Genomic DNA, 15,806 nt, shown 5'->3' with positions numbered 1-15,806 from the left:
CGCGCTTACAGCCAGGTGAAAGTTGTCCAAGACAAGGATCTTTTCATCCGCAGTTAAAGAAAGGGCCAACCGTCCAATGGCGCACATCCCTTTTATTAAAAGCTCACGTACCCTTCCGAGCCAGTTGTCAGGGACCAGCAGGCCTATAGTTCGCGATATGGATCGCAGCGGGCAGGTGGAGAGCTGTGTGCGACGAATGACTCCACTTGTTCGCGGCTTTTCGAGGGTCAGACCAGACATCGCTCCGCGGGTTCTGTTCATACATCGCTCCATGGGGTGGAGCGACAGCGGACCGTTCACTGGTTTACACCGTCTTGCTGCTGACCACGGTGCTGATCCAGGTTATCAGGTTGCGGTCTGGTGCTCTCCAGGGTCCTGACGCAGCTACTGTGTTCAGGTTCTTAGTTGGCTTAACGGCTGCTCTCCGGACTTATTTTTGACATTTTCAGTATTTTCCTCTTGGATAGCTTTGCGTTCCTCCTTGATCCTAAAAGAATGTTGTGTATCGCCACTGGCGATTTCTACGTTACGCCCTAGGCAAACTCTTAAGCCCACGCAACTAGTAATGACTACGTTGTGTGGAGGCTGACCGGCTCCTGAATTTACGGAAAAGAAATGTGAATCCTAACCAGACCAGAACACATACGGGATGGGAGTGATTCTAAATTGCTCGGACGTTCGCAGACCCCAGCGGCAATGATCCCATCCAGCGACGATGCCGGACAGACCTAAACCCACTGCCCGCACTTGCGCTCAGAAGCAGGAACTTCTGAGCTTTCTGGTCGAGAGGTGACACTAATCCATCAAAAGGTCACGAATATTTTATGTATGTCATCACTTAGTTCAATTGAAGTCACATCTCGTTGTTCATAGAGTGTCATTTCTACTGATTTAAAATTCGGTGAGATTTTGTGTAATTGCTGCTCATTTTTGCAACCGTTTTGGGTCTTTGTGTAACCTTTTTCATTGAATAAGATTCATTAAATGCTGCGTGAAAATGACTAAAACAACGGATAAAGAGAAATAGAGTTGATTGTAAAGGGGTAACAGTAAGAGAATAGATGGAGGTGGGAAGAAAATCAATAAATACTAAATGGAAGAGAGAGGGAGATAAATGTGGAGCGATTGTGCGGGGTGATGTGTGTGTGTGTGTGGGGGGGGGGAGGGAACTAAGGCAGTTAAAGTGAGAGAAGAGCATGCCTGTGAGTGAGGTAAGTGGAGATGAACTGTGTAAAAGTAAGGTGTAATGGGAGATATATTGAAGGAGAAGGAATCAAGGGTAGCGAGGCGAAGGAGGATGTGGTGTGATAACCAGAAGAGGAAATTGTTAGACAGAATGGAATATGTGCACCTAACCGCCGGTGAGCACATGGCCTTGGGACCATGCCCATTTACCAAAGTGTGAGTGAGTTTATGTGATTGTGCGTTTGTGAGTAGCGTGCCATGTACGTACACAGTTAAGTATACAAGACTGGGGATGTGGGTTTAGGACAGCATGGTGCTTGTGCCCGATGAAGGATTAATCTGAGGGTGCCTGAGAGTCTGGGATTGTGTGTCAGTCTGGGAGTGTGCCTTAGCATGAGCATGTCCACGAATCAGAGAAGGTGTAAGCCTCGGGGAGAGTGACTGAGAGTCTGATGGGGTGTCTGTGCGTCTAGAAGTGTCTGGTCAGGGAGTGTGTACGAGTCTGGGAGTATATTTGAATGTGTCAGTCTGGCAGCACCTCTGAGTCTATATCTGGAGGTGTGTCTGAGTCTGTACATTTGCCTGAGTATGGGAGGGTCTAGAAGTCTATCAGTGAGTCTGGGAATATGTCCGAATCTATGAGTATCTTTGAGTGCCTGTAAATTTCTGGGAGTGAGTGCATAGACTCAGTCAACCACAGTGAGAGCTCAGATTCTTAGCCTCTCTCCAGAGAGCGGAGTGGTAAAAATATCCTTCAAATGGCTCTGCCTGACGTGAGAAGCTGCAGCTCAGAGGCTGGGGGCGGGGAGCACAGCCCAACACGGCAAAGAAACACTGCAGTCCTGACGCAGTCTTCCCTTATTTGTTTCGCATCCGATTAGTTATTATTGGCAGATATGGTCACTGGGACCCAACAGCTCGATCAGCAGCTGAACCTGTCTGGAAGGGACCATCATGAAGGTGTAAGATCGCGGTCCCTGAAAGCATGAGACCAGATGGCGACCCTGCCTTTTAATAACCTGGTGCATGCTGTCGGGCGGAGCGTCTGGCTGACATTCACTGTGGCCATTTATCCTTGGTATCCTCCCTCATCATCTGCCACAATGCCCCTTTTTGATTCATTCACGGGATATGGGCGTCGCTAGTAAGGCAAACATTTATCGCCCATCCCTAATCGTCCTTCAACTGAGTGACCTGCTGCTTCTTTTCAGAGTCAATATTATTTTGGGGTTAGACTCGCATTTGGGGGACGGAAGAGCTCTGAGCCATAATCCCGCAGTTCCGTTACTACCACCAGCATTTCACTGCAGATGTATTTAAATACATGAATTTAAGTTCCCCAGCTGTTTGTGTGGGATTTGAAATGTCTTCAAATCATTGATAATAACCACCATAGTACCCAGTCCCAAGTTACTATGTTTCGCTGCGAGTAAGCACCGATTCATAACAGCTCATGCCAGCCTACAAGTTGTCAGTCCGGCGCTTGAAAATGGATGTACGCTTTTCATCAAAGTGACTCCTCGCTCAAATGCAACGGCTTTATTTTCTTAGGGAGCTCCTTTCGCACCCGGACACGTTCCTCGCTTTCTGTTCCAACCTGGGTCTGAGGGGTTTGACCCACGCTGGCTTCTGATGCTGCCACCACGTTGCATTTCTGGCACCTTGGGGTTGATTTTAAACAAACGTTGTAGAAATCCCCCCCCCCCTTCCTGCCCACTTCCCCTCTCTCCCTCCCAGAACTACCCAGCAAAAAGCAAGTTGTGGCAAAAATTTGCGACGCGCCGCGGGTCCAATCCGTGCATCACACGCGTTGTTAATGCGGCGAGTTCGACTGGCTCTTCCTCTTCGTTAGTTGCACTGAATTGGATTCATCGCCCAGGATTAATGGGGCTGAGCTCTCACTGATCCCATGATCATTGGACACGACAATACACCAGTACAGCTGCTTTTATAAACACAGAGATACACAGCTGCCTCACATAGACCGGCGAGAAAAATCGGCCTTTCTGTCTCTGTTCCTTGCTGGTGCCAGTTAGATATCTGAAAATCACCAGTTTCTCTGACATAACGTTCCTAATTACGGCACTCGGGGGAGATACAACCTCGCTGCTTAATTAAAATATGTGGTTTGAAATTCGACACAGCCTTCGCTGTAAATGTTGGCTTGTGTGTACCGGTTGCCGGAAGGGGGGAGGGTGTAGAGAGCCTCGCTTTAAACCTGCGCTCATTCCAATTCTGCGCAGAACCCGGTTTATTTTACGACGTCAGGGTTTGTCTTACCAATGCCGATGGCTCGGGTTATTTTTACCTCGCAGCCTCTGGCGGTGTTGTCACTGCCTGATGTCTCCGGGAGTGTGGGCGTTGTCCACCAGGCACCAGCTGGATGTACATGGCACTCAGCTCGCTGGCTGTAGGCGGGGAGGGATGTTCACTGTAAGCCTGCCGCAATCACCTCACGGCCGGGTGGATGGAGAGGGCGAGGACCTGGAGGTGTAAGTGGCCGTAGCTCCCTCACTGAAAGGCGGACAGACGGCGCCTTGAGCAGGTAGGAAAGGCTGCATTGTGTGCGTGTTCGCGAGTGTCTAAACAGTCAGGGGTAATTACAGCAGCTCATCCATCATGGAAATCCACGAGGAAAAGGCTAAAGAAAGGGTTAGCAGCCTTTCAACCCTAAATCAGCCAGGATATTTCGCAATAATTCTCTGAATCGACCATGGAATCGGGTGCATTATGCCAACGCTATTATTCCAACGTCTTATGCATTTAACCCTTTTCCCCGGAAATTCTTTACGGTGGGGCCAGAGTCAACCTGGAAGGATGTTCAAGGTCCAGTATCAGGGTCTGTTAGCCCTGAATAGCGTTTCAGAGGCGGGCAACAGGCATGTGGAGGAGGCTCTGGATGGAGCTGTGAAGCTAAATCCATCTTACATTAGCTACCATCAATAGTATCAAAGTCATGGTCGGCGTGTGGAACATTGATTTGATAAGATTCTCTCGAACGTTGACCATCCGATTTCATTTGGCTCCGGCCTTCCATGGCTTTTTTTGGTTTGGGGTTGGAAATCCAGTTAGCTTTATATTTCCTTTCTCTGTGGACCCTTAGTCAGACCGAGTTGTTCAATGCCATTCCTCAGTTTGATGTGAGATTTGAGTTTGGTGAAGAAACAAGAATTGCTTCTTGCACGTTTTAGAGACTTCAGCAGAGAGGGGGCTCCACCTGCCGCTAGAGGACTGTGGCCTTGGGGACCAGCAGTATTCCAATGAATGAGTGGTGTTTCTGTGGGCCTTGGGGAAGGGTACAAATTGCTGTCCCATTGGAGTCCGGGCCTCACTCTCAATCCCATGAGTGGAGTAAATGACACTGTTGGTAGCCCCTGTGTTGTGCAGCAATCACCTCACAAATTCTCAACAGATTAGACCTTCATTCATTGTGGAGTGGGCATTTCTCCTGATCCTATCATGCTGTGAATCTGGGGGAGCTGGCACATTTTTGTTGACCTTTGGTTATCGCTTGAATCTTTAACATCCTTAAGAAGCACTTTAGAGGAATTCACCAAATGAAGTGGTGACCACTCTGTTTCAGAATGAAGCTGCATTTCATTAGGGGAGTTCAACATTTTTGCCTATCCTCAGAGCAATGACAGAAATGAGTAGTATAGGAGAGTTTCCTGTCCCTGAGCAGGTAATTTTAGAGATATCACAATGGAACTTGGTCCTGAAGTGCATTGGAAAAAGAGGTATATAAAATACTGCAGGGTCCATCCAGGCAACTGACACATGTAACAGTCATCTGGGTACTGGATGGGAAGGAGTCATCTGCTCCAGAAGTAGCTACAGGGATGGTCAACACATTCTCACTATTAAGTGAACCTACCATGTTATTCCTAGCCAGATGCATATTGCCATCCCCACCATGAAGTTTACTTTTAAGATGTTTAAATTAATGTTATATGGCAATCAGAAACTATATTATAGGAATTGTAGAACTTCCCTCGCACAATACATTTTCTTTCCCATCATAGCCTGTATAATATATTTTACATAACCCTGCTCTGTTCAGATTTAATGCCTTACTTCTTGCATCTTTGCTAATGTTGTCATTAGAGTAAATAATGTGGAATACTCACTTCGTGCCTGTACGTTTCATTTGTTGTTGCTATGTCATTATATTTTTGCATTATTTATGCAATTTCCCCTAAGACATACAGTTTCTTCTGCACCTTACTCCAGCTTAAATTTCTGTTAGTCAGCGACATGTATGGTCGCATCCAAAAAGGACAGACTTCCTCCTACCAAAAACAAACTCGTATTACCTTGAAATAAATTACCAACTCCAGATATAGAGATTTTTATAGTTGTTGTTCAGTTACTGCAAATATAAAACTTTGGATTTCATGGCTGAGTGGATAGAAACCTGTTCAACATTCAAATGTAATAAGAAGTGTTGCAGGTTCATTATTGGGCATGGATCTTAATTGGCCATTACTTTTGATAATTATTGAGAGGTTTCAAATCTACATGTCTTGATAATTTTGCTGGTGCTTTGCCAGTTGAACACAAAATGAGCGTTCCTCTAAGAGGGATATCAGCCCTTCAAACATTGCAGTAGGTTAAACGAAAAGAGATGAGTCAGAAGAATAAACAAAAATTAAATTTTCTTAAGCCTGGACATTTCAACCAAATTTATCACTGAAAGTACTAGATGGCACCGTGAGCTGAAACATGTTTTGCCATTTGGCAGGACTGAGCTGTTGGACTCCAGTAATAGACTTTTAACAAAATTATAACAATTTCCCTTTTATTTCTTTGTTACCTTTAGTGCTTTCCCAGCATGGTGACAAAAAGGCAGAGACCACAGGATTATTATAATATTTTCCTCAACAGTGAATAATTCAAGTAATCATTTCTATCAAAATGATTGTCATTAGATTTATGATTCACTGCTCATTTAACATATCCATATTCTTGTTGGGACTGAAATGGAGATTAAATGAAAGCAGAACGTTCCAACTCACTTTGTACTATCAAAGTCCTAGTAGATATATTAAAAAAAATCAAGTATTATGATATGCAAACCAGAAGTCATTTAAGAAGAAATAACATTGCAAAGAGACTGGCCCATCTTTGACTCCTTAGCGATGTTGATTGACATCAAAACATTCCATTCTACCTCACAATTTATTAACAATGCATGATACTGGGACAAATTAGCACACTTTATTGGCCCCCCCACACCCCCACACCCCCCCCCCCCACCCCAATGCATCACCCAAAAGATTAACTCCCAGCAGCAGCTGGTAATGTGGCTGCAGTGTGCATCTTCTACAGAATGTACTGTTGGAACTTACAGCACACCTCTTAAACCTATGACTTCTACCAGCTAAAAGGAGCACAACAGCCATATGGAAATACTGATCCCAACAAGTATTCTTCCAATCACATATCACTACCTAACAATGTTGTGAAAGTATCTTCACCAATTGGTTCAGGATGACAACTCATTACCTTCAGGCTAATTAGGAGTAGGTATTGACCTAACCACTGATGGGTATATTACTGGGAATGAAACAAAAATCTAAGTATTCATTCCTTACCTCACTCTATTCAGTAACATTGCATGGCTTTCAGGCTCTGACTTTCAAAGTAAAAATATCAAAAAATTAAATAAATATATACCTGATTCTTCCAGCCACAATTTTCTGAAGCTTTAACAATGGTGCCAAAATGATGCATTTTGGAAAATCAGTTCCAAGCCTTTGGTCTCACTTTACTACACAAAGTCTGTGCAATGAGTGTTCCTTCTGAATGAGAAACACTGTGCCACAGATGGCACAATCATCATTAGTATGAATTATTTATTTTGAATTGGTCCATAACAAATTTATATCTTTGGGCTAAGGTCCAATGCCAGTGCCTCAATCAGTTGGGTGTATGAAGTATTTGGATCCTGGCCCTCTTAAGGAAGCTTCTGCGTAGGAGATTGTTGTTTGAGTTGTGTTTTCCTGTTTTGGCTTTGTAAATATATTCTGCTTTATTCTACTCTGTGTATTGATTGGCTTTGCTGTGTAGTTGATGTGTTTTGCCCAATGGATTCCTTCATGATGCTTAATTTCTGCTGTCATTTTAACTACATTATGTGATTTGGTGAGCGTGGGATAGGGGTGAGAGTGGTCAAGGTCTTTCACACTGCTCCAGAGTTTAGATGATAATAGATCAAAGGCTGCCTCTATTATTCTAGAAGCTACATTTATTGGCATTTTAAGCCTACTTAGACATAGAAGCAGATTCAATTCCCTTTTCAAAGTTATTATTGGATATGTACAAGGAAAAGAAAAATTGCCAAGTAAGAGCTGGGTAGTGGAACCAACACAGCTGGCAAAGGCACACTGTGATGAGGGGGCTTCTTCTCCACTGTAAAATTCCACAATTTTCTTCTAAATTAAATTTTTCAGGATGTAGGTGTTGCTGGCAAGACAAACAATTATTGCGCATCCCTAGTATCCTTGAGGGTGGTGAGTCACCTTCTTGAACTGTTGCATTCTTTCTGGAGAAGGCACTTCTAGAACTCTTGATCCTACAGTGCTATAGGATCAGGAGTTCTAGAAATTAGAACCAGTAAGGACTAAGGAATGGCAGTAAATTTCCAAGTCAAGGATGTATGACTGGGAGGCAATCCTAGAGCAAGTGCCGTTCTTATATGCCTGCTGTCCTTTCTTTTATGGTGGGTGAGGTTGCAGGTATGGGAGATGCTGTTGGGATACATTGGAAAATAACTGTGGTATATTTTGTAGATTGTGCTCACTGGTGGGCAAAGGAATGAATATTTAGGCTGTGGATGGGCATGCCAGTCAATTTGCTGTTGTTGTCAGGCTTCTTCAGTGTTGTTGGAGCTGCATTCATCCAGGCAATTTTCTATTGTTGTCCTAAAATTTGCCTTATAAATGGTGGATAGACTTTGGCTGTCAAGAAATGAGTCAATCAGTGCAGAACACCTAGCCTCTGAAGTAGCATGGGAGCCACAGTATTTATGTGGCTGGTCCAGCTGAGCTTCTGGTCAAAAGTGATCCACAGTATTGATAGAATGGAGCTCAGCAATGGTAACATAATTGAAAAGCAAGGGTAGGTGGTTAGACCCTCTTTTATTGGAGGTAGTCATTGTATGGCACTCTTGTGTCATAAAGGTTACCTCTCATTTATCAGTCCACACCTGTGTGTTGTCGTGGTCTTTTCTCATGCAGGCATGGACTGCTTCATTTGCTGACGAGTTGTGAATGCAATTGCACAATTATCAGCAAACATCTCCACTTCTGACTTTATGATGGAAGGAATGTCATCAATGAAGTAGCTAGAAATGGTTGGGTCTAGGACAATGCTCTGGAGAATTCCTGTACTGAGATCCTAGAGCTGGGATGATTGACCTCCAACTACCAAAACTGTCTTCCATTGTGCAAGGTATGATTCCAACCATTTAGATTTCCAATCATTGGTGTGTTTTCACATTAACTTCAGTTTTCCTCAATGTCACACTCAATTAAAAGTTGCCTTGACATTATAGGCAGTTACTTGTGGTGTGTGTGCATTTCTTCATGTTGCTACAAGCATAGGAGCTTAACCAGAAGTAAACCTATAAACAGAACATTCTTTCTTGAAGGCTATAACTCTGAGCTAAACATCAGTATCTCGTATAATGACATATCAAGATCCTATCATATGGTAAAATCAGTTCTTAAAGGTACCCTTACAAGGACTGTAAAGTGGTCACTGTTCTGCTCCCCATGGAACAATCAGGTCAGTCACATTTCCACATACTCTGCCTGTAGTCTTGCAGATTGCTTCATTTTCTTATCTATTTCCCTTCTAAAGGCCCTGATTGATTCTGTTTCCACCATGTTTACAGGCTGTGAATTCTAGATCCTGAGGGCACATACCACCAGGCTAAAGGACAGCTTCTATCCCACTGTGATAAGACTATTGAACGGTTCCTTTATACAATGAGATGGACTATGACTTCACGATCTACCTTGTTGTGACCTTACACCTTATTGCACTGCACCTTCTCTGTAGCTGTGACACTTTACTCTATATTGTTATTGTTCTTACCTGTACTACATCAATGCACTCTGTACTAACTCAATGTAACTGCACTGTGTAATGAATTGACCTGTACAATCGGTTTGCAAGGCAAGTTTTTCACTGTACCTCGGTGCAAGTGACAATAATAAACCAATACCAATATCATTACCACTTGCTTTTCCTCAAAGCTCTCCTGAATCTTTTACCCAAAGCTTTAGATCTGTGCTCTGAGTCTTTGAACCAACTGCCAATGAGAAGAGTTTCTCTCTATCTACTTAATCTAAATCTATTATTATCTCTTGCAACCCCACCCCTGGTCAGGTCTCCCTTCAATCTTCTTTGTGCCAAGAAGTACAACTCTAACTTAACATAAGAACATATAAAATAGGAGCAGGAGTGTGCCATCCAGTCATTTGTTCATGTCCTGCCATTCAACAAGATCATGGCCTCTCTACCATTTTCCTGTCATATTCCTTTATCCTGAAAATTCCTGATCTCTGTTTTCAATGCAATCAATGGTTGAACTTCCATAGCTGTCAAGGCTAGAGAGTTCTAAAGATTCACCACCTTTAAGTGAAGAAAATTCTCCTCATTTCAGTCCTAATTAGCCTACCCCTTGTTTTGAGACTCTGACCAATAGTTCTCAACTCCTTAGCCAGGGGAATCATCCTCCCTGTGTTTACTTTGTGAAACCCTGCAAGAATTTTACACATTTCAACAAAGTCACTTCTCATTCTTCTAAACTCTGGAGAATGGAGGACCAGCCTTTTCAATAACAAACTGATCATCCCAGGAACCAGCCTGTTGAATCTTTGTTGCACTTCCACAACAACAATTATACCCTTAATTAGTTAAGGAGATGAAAATTGTACACAGTCCTCCAGATGTGGTGACAGAGATCAGAGCTTGGGTCCCAACTATTCACAATCCATACTGGAAAATTAGTTTATTATTGTCACATGTAACGAGGAACACTGAAAAACTTTGTTTTGCATGCCATCCATACAGATTATTTCATCACATTAGTGCATAGAGGTAGTACAAGGTAAAACAATAACAGAATGTAGAATAAAGTGTTACAGTTACAAAGAAAGTACAGTGCAGGCAGACAGTAAGGTGCAAGGCTAAAAAGAGGTAGATTGTGAGATCGAGTCCATCTTATTATACTAGGGGACTGTTCAATAGTCTTATAACAGTGGGATAAAAGCTGTCCTTGAGCCTGGTGGTATGTGCTTTCAGGTTTTTGTATCTTCTGCCCAATGGGAGGGGGGAAGAAGAGTGGGTGGGGTGTTTGATTATGTTGGCTGCTTTACCGAGACAGTAAGAAGTGTAGACAGAGTCCATGGAGGGGAGGCTGGTTTCAATGATAAGCTGCGCTGTGTCCACAGCTCTTGGCAGTATCTTGTGTTCTTGGGCAGAGCAGTTGCCAGACCAAGCCGCGATGCATCAGGATTAGATGATTTGGCTGAGGGGACCAAATACAACATTTCCAGCTTTTCTGATGACATGAAACTAGTGGAAATATGAGTAGTGATATTGATGGGAGTAAGACAGCTTTGCTCTGGTACTCAAATCCTCTTCAATAAAGGCCAACTGCTGCAATTTGCTTTCCTAATTGCCTGCTTTATCTGTATACTAGCTTTCAATGACCCAGGTCCCTTTGAACATCAACATTTCTTAATTTCTCACCATTTTAAAAAATACCCAGTATTTCTGTTTTTTTCCTATGGAAGAAGATGACCTCACATTTTTTCACACTGTACCCCATCTGCCATGATGTTGCCTATTGATTTGGCTTGTCCATATTCCCTTGAAGCCCCTTTCTGACAATATTACTACTCGTATTTCCACTAGTTCCATGTCATCAGAAAAGTTGGAAATGTTTGATTTGGTTTCCTCAGCCAAATGGTCAGTATGGATTGTGAATAGTTGGGGTCCAAGCTCCAATCTCTGTCACTACCCCATGACTCATAACCTGCCAACCGGAGAAGGATTTATTTTTCTCCTACTCTTAGTCTTCTATCTGTTAACTAACTCTTGGTCTGCACTGATATATTACTCCCAGTTCCATGTGCTTTAACCTTTGTCACTAACCTCCTGAGTGGTACCTTATCAAAAGTTTGTAAATCCAAATACAACACATCCATTGCTTCCCATTGATCTACTCTACCAGGCACATCTTAAGAGAACTCTGTTAGGTTAGTCAAACATGACAAAAATCCACAATGGCTTGGCTGAATCATATTATTATTTTCTCAGTGTCTTGATACGACATCCTTTATTATAGACTCTAGTTTCTTCAGTCTAATCTTGTAGATGAAATTGCTCATCCCTGGAATCATTCCAATAATTTTTTTCTGCACCCTTTCTATGACCTTCATAATCTTTTAAAGTGTGATGACCAGAATTGGAAACAATACTTCAAGTGTGACCTAATCAGTGTTTTACAAAGATTCAACATAACCTCCCTGCTTTTGTATTTCATGCCTCTATTAATAGAACCCATGATCCCATATGTTTTACTAATTCTCTCTCAATGCAATACTGACCATAGAAGCGTAACCATGTACCACAATGGCATTGTTTTATATACAAGGCAAGAGGTGACTTACAGGGTACTGGGAATAAGACAAGAAGCGACTGATATGTTACTCATTAAATAAGGGAAAAAGGTTGTTTACAAAAAGAAGAAAACAATCAGCATGTTATGCATAAAGCAACGTTGATTGACTGTTTTATACTAAGGCAGTTAATGTCTAACTGTATTTTGTTGTTATAGATTTCAGCTCACCCAAATATTTCCCACTGATATCCCACTCCACATCATATTTTGCTTATTTGTCACTCCAATACTGTACTTTTACGTAACTATTCCCCAGAGATCCAATGTCTAAAATTTAAAACTCTTATGTTTATACTCATACATAGCCCTACCCTTAGATATCTAAGGAAACAAACCTTATTCCTTCCCCATAACCTCAAATGCTGCTTCTTTGAGCATTTCTTGCCTCCCTTTGATCCACTAATGATGGCAAAACTTCATCTACACACACGGTACTCTAAATTTACACCACAAAACGCCTAACCTTTTAAACCATTTTTTAGGACCCACTTCTGTGACCATGTGCTTGGTCGCATATTTTTTGCACTTGGAGACTATTTTGTCTAATTATTCCTTTTACAAGATCCTTGCAGCATTTTGCTATGTTAATGGTGCTTTGGCATAAGCTGCCGTTGCTGGCGCTGCTAAAGAAAACAGGTTAGCTCTCTATTAAAATGAAAGAGAGATGCATGTCATGCAACACATTAATTTTTAGACTGCTTTACGGAAAATTCAATCACCATGATGCAATATACTTGCAGGAAAACAATATTTCAATACATATTATTGATTAATAATCATATCATTGAGATACTTTTTTGAGTTTTGTCTAATAACATGCTATTGTTAGTTAATAATACTTGTGTAGTTTTTTATTATTTATTCTGTGGCTGAGTTAAAATAATCCTCAATTCATTATGTATCAATTTTTGGTTTGTCTGGTGTCTAACTTAGATATATAATTTTGTTTACCATTCGTAAAGCACTGCTGTACACTTTCATATGGTATATGCCATGGCTGTTTATATAAGCTCTGCATTACCAACTTGTATTACACTCTATATTATTAATGAAGCAGACCAGCTTACACTGTCAACCTCTAGTGGGAACGTGAATGTTACCTTCTCTATTGTTTACTGTTTGACAAAGGCCTCTCACCTTCCAGGCTAAAGCTGGTGATTGGTTGGAAAGAAATTGTAAGCAACACAATTTATGCAAAATGTATTAAAAATAACATATGCTTAGGTTATAAGTGTAGCTTGAAAACAGTATTCATCACACTAATGGAAGATTGGTCAAACTCTTAAAACTCCAACTAAGTTATAGAAATGTAGATACATTTGGCCCACCTCAATTAAATCTTCCCTCAGCCTCCTCTGTTCCAAAGAAAACAACCCTATCCTAGTCAATCTTCCTACAAAGCTAACATTTTCCAGAAGCAAAAGCAGAAATGCTGGATGAACCCAGCTAGTCAAGTAGCAAGTGTGGAAAGAGAAAACAGTTGATGTTTCAGGTCAAAGATTCTTCCTCAGACTTGGTGAAAGAGCGGAAGGTTTACAGTTTGCAACGCAGAGCTGGGGGAAAGAGTAAGGTGTAAGATAAAAGACAACATGGAGATAGGTTGCGATAGATCACATGATAAAGAGCATGAATACTGACTGTTAGCAAAGTATTTTAAAGAAAAGGGATGAGAAAGGAACAAAAGCATGATAACGGGTAAGAGTGAGAGCATGGTTTACGTGAAGTTGGAGAATTCTATCTTCATTCCATAAGGTTGCAAAATGCCTTGACAGATGTTAAAATGTTGTTCTTCTAGTTTATGTTGGGCCTCACAGAGTAGGTGGTCACAGACAGATGGGTTGGAATGGGAATGCAATTGAGAATTAAAGTGGTATGCAATAGGAAACTCAGGACCACCCCTGCAGACTGTGCAGGTGCTTCACAAAGCAATCACCCAATCTGCCTTTGGTTTCACCGATCTAGAGGAGGATCTAACATTATTAGCTAGCAGAAGACTGAGCCTAAATCCCTGTGTAAATTTAAGTAAATGGGAAGAATCCAGAAAGTAATAAGTAAATTTATGTTTTTATCAGGAGGCGGCTTTGGACAGGAATTCTGCCCTTGTGCTTCTCAGACCTCAGTATGAATCCTGGCCAAACAATGGGTTGAGAGTCTCTTCCCTATATCCGCCAACTTCAGTTTAAACTCCGGGTGTATACTTTGAACAACTTCACTTTAAATCTAGCAAGAAGCCACAAAGAAGGCTGGCATGCAAAGTTGAAATCTTACGTGAAGAAATAGGGTTGAAATAACTTGAGGGGTGTTATCCTCTGGTTAAGTGCAATTTGTGAAAGGCTAATCATGTCTGGCAAATTTTGATTTACTGTTGTGATGAAATATTGGAGAGGGTTGATGGAATGTACATGGATGCTAATAAAATGCTGCACAGTATATATGTCAGTAGAAGTGCAGCTGCTAAGATTAAAAGGTAGTGGCCAGATGGATATGGTATAGGCAGAGTAGTGGAGAATATTTGTTAGCAACACACACAAAAGACACACACACCAGTCCCAATGAAGGGTCTCGACCCGAAACGTCGGCTGTTTATTTCTCTCCACAGATGCTGCCTGACCCGCTGACTTCCTCCGCCATTTTGTGTGTGTTGCTTCAGACTCCAGCATCTGCAGAATCTCTTGTGTCTGTGAATATTTGTTAATCAGAATGGATGGAGGTATACGGTAGCATTCCTCTGGAATATGGAATGCTAAGACCACTCCTTTTTTTAGGTCTCTATTATATTAATGAGCTGGACTAACGTAATAGGAAAGACTCTCAAAACCATAGTAAAAGAGCAAGGGAGTGGGAATAATTGATAAAGGCTGTCCCTGAGTAACAAACAGGTTTCATTTTTACATTTTTCCACAAGTCAATTTTGTCTGTAAGTCGGAAAAATACACATTGTAATAAATGGCAATCGAAAGCACACGAGAGTGACAAGGAAGAACAATTACTAATAGTGGAGAGAGAAAAACTAGCTCTGCCATTCATAGGAATGAATATATGTATGTATGTCAGACTTTTGAGTTTAACAATATTATGGGAACTTGTTCATATGTGGAGATGTCCATATGTCAGATGTTCGTAACCCAGGGAGGGCCTGCAGTTCATTTAAAGAGTTAGCAAAGGCATTATGGGGTGAGCTGCCTCTTTCTGTGCTATATTTCTGTATGAAATATTGGATTTCCTTAAGTTCACCAGCTGTAGCAAATCGTTTGATATATCTAACAGAATTTATTTGATATATTGCCAATGTAAGAATTTTTTTAACTTTATACTTGTCCATATTCACCAAAGAGAAGGACATGGAGGACAGTGAGTTCATGAAGGGGTTTGTTGATAATCTGGAGCATATCAGTATTTTAGAAGGTGGAAGTGTCAGATGCCTTAAGGGTAGATAAGTCCACAGGGACAGATGGGATCTATCCTGGGAGAAAGCTGGGGCCCTGATGGAAAGTTTTGCAGAAGACTGGAGGATATTTAGTGTTTAACCATCTAAAAAGGGCAGCAAGATAAGTCAGGTAACTATAGGCCAATGAGCTTTAGATCAGTGATAGGGAAATTATTGGAGAAAATTCTAAGGGATAGGATTTATGTACATTGGAAAGGCAGGGGCTGATCAGGGATAGTCAGTATGGCTTTGTGTGGGGGAAATCCTGCCTTACTAATTTGATGTTTTTTTTAAGGACTAAAACTCTAGAAAACAGCACTAGGGTATACAAATTTCTTGCATTAAAAAGTCAATCCTCATTAATAACTAACAGTAATGCTATTTTAATGCAATTATTGCCACAAATACTTTTTTTGTATGTTGCACAGATGAATTTCCAGGTCATGTATTCTGAGGATAGAAATGAGTGTATTTATGCCAATCAGCAAGTTCCAATAC

General features: G+C 41.6%; 1 protein-coding gene across 1 annotated transcript in view; it reads left to right on the top strand.

The window, feature by feature from the left end:
• The first annotated feature begins 223 nt into the window (after positions 1-223).
• The window catches only part of fbxl16 (F-box and leucine-rich repeat protein 16), a 105,595-nt gene continuing 90,012 nt past the window's right edge, over positions 224-15,806 (top strand). The window contains 1 exon segment of the mRNA XM_052022423.1: positions 224-810. The gene's annotated coding sequence lies outside the window, so the exon portion shown is untranslated.

This window comes from Pristis pectinata, chromosome 8, assembly GCF_009764475.1.
Source record: "Pristis pectinata isolate sPriPec2 chromosome 8, sPriPec2.1.pri, whole genome shotgun sequence".
Classification (NCBI taxonomy): Eukaryota; Metazoa; Chordata; class Chondrichthyes; order Rhinopristiformes; family Pristidae; genus Pristis; species Pristis pectinata.
Note: the sequence above shows the minus strand (reverse complement) of the source record. Positions and strands in the feature narration are given on the sequence as shown.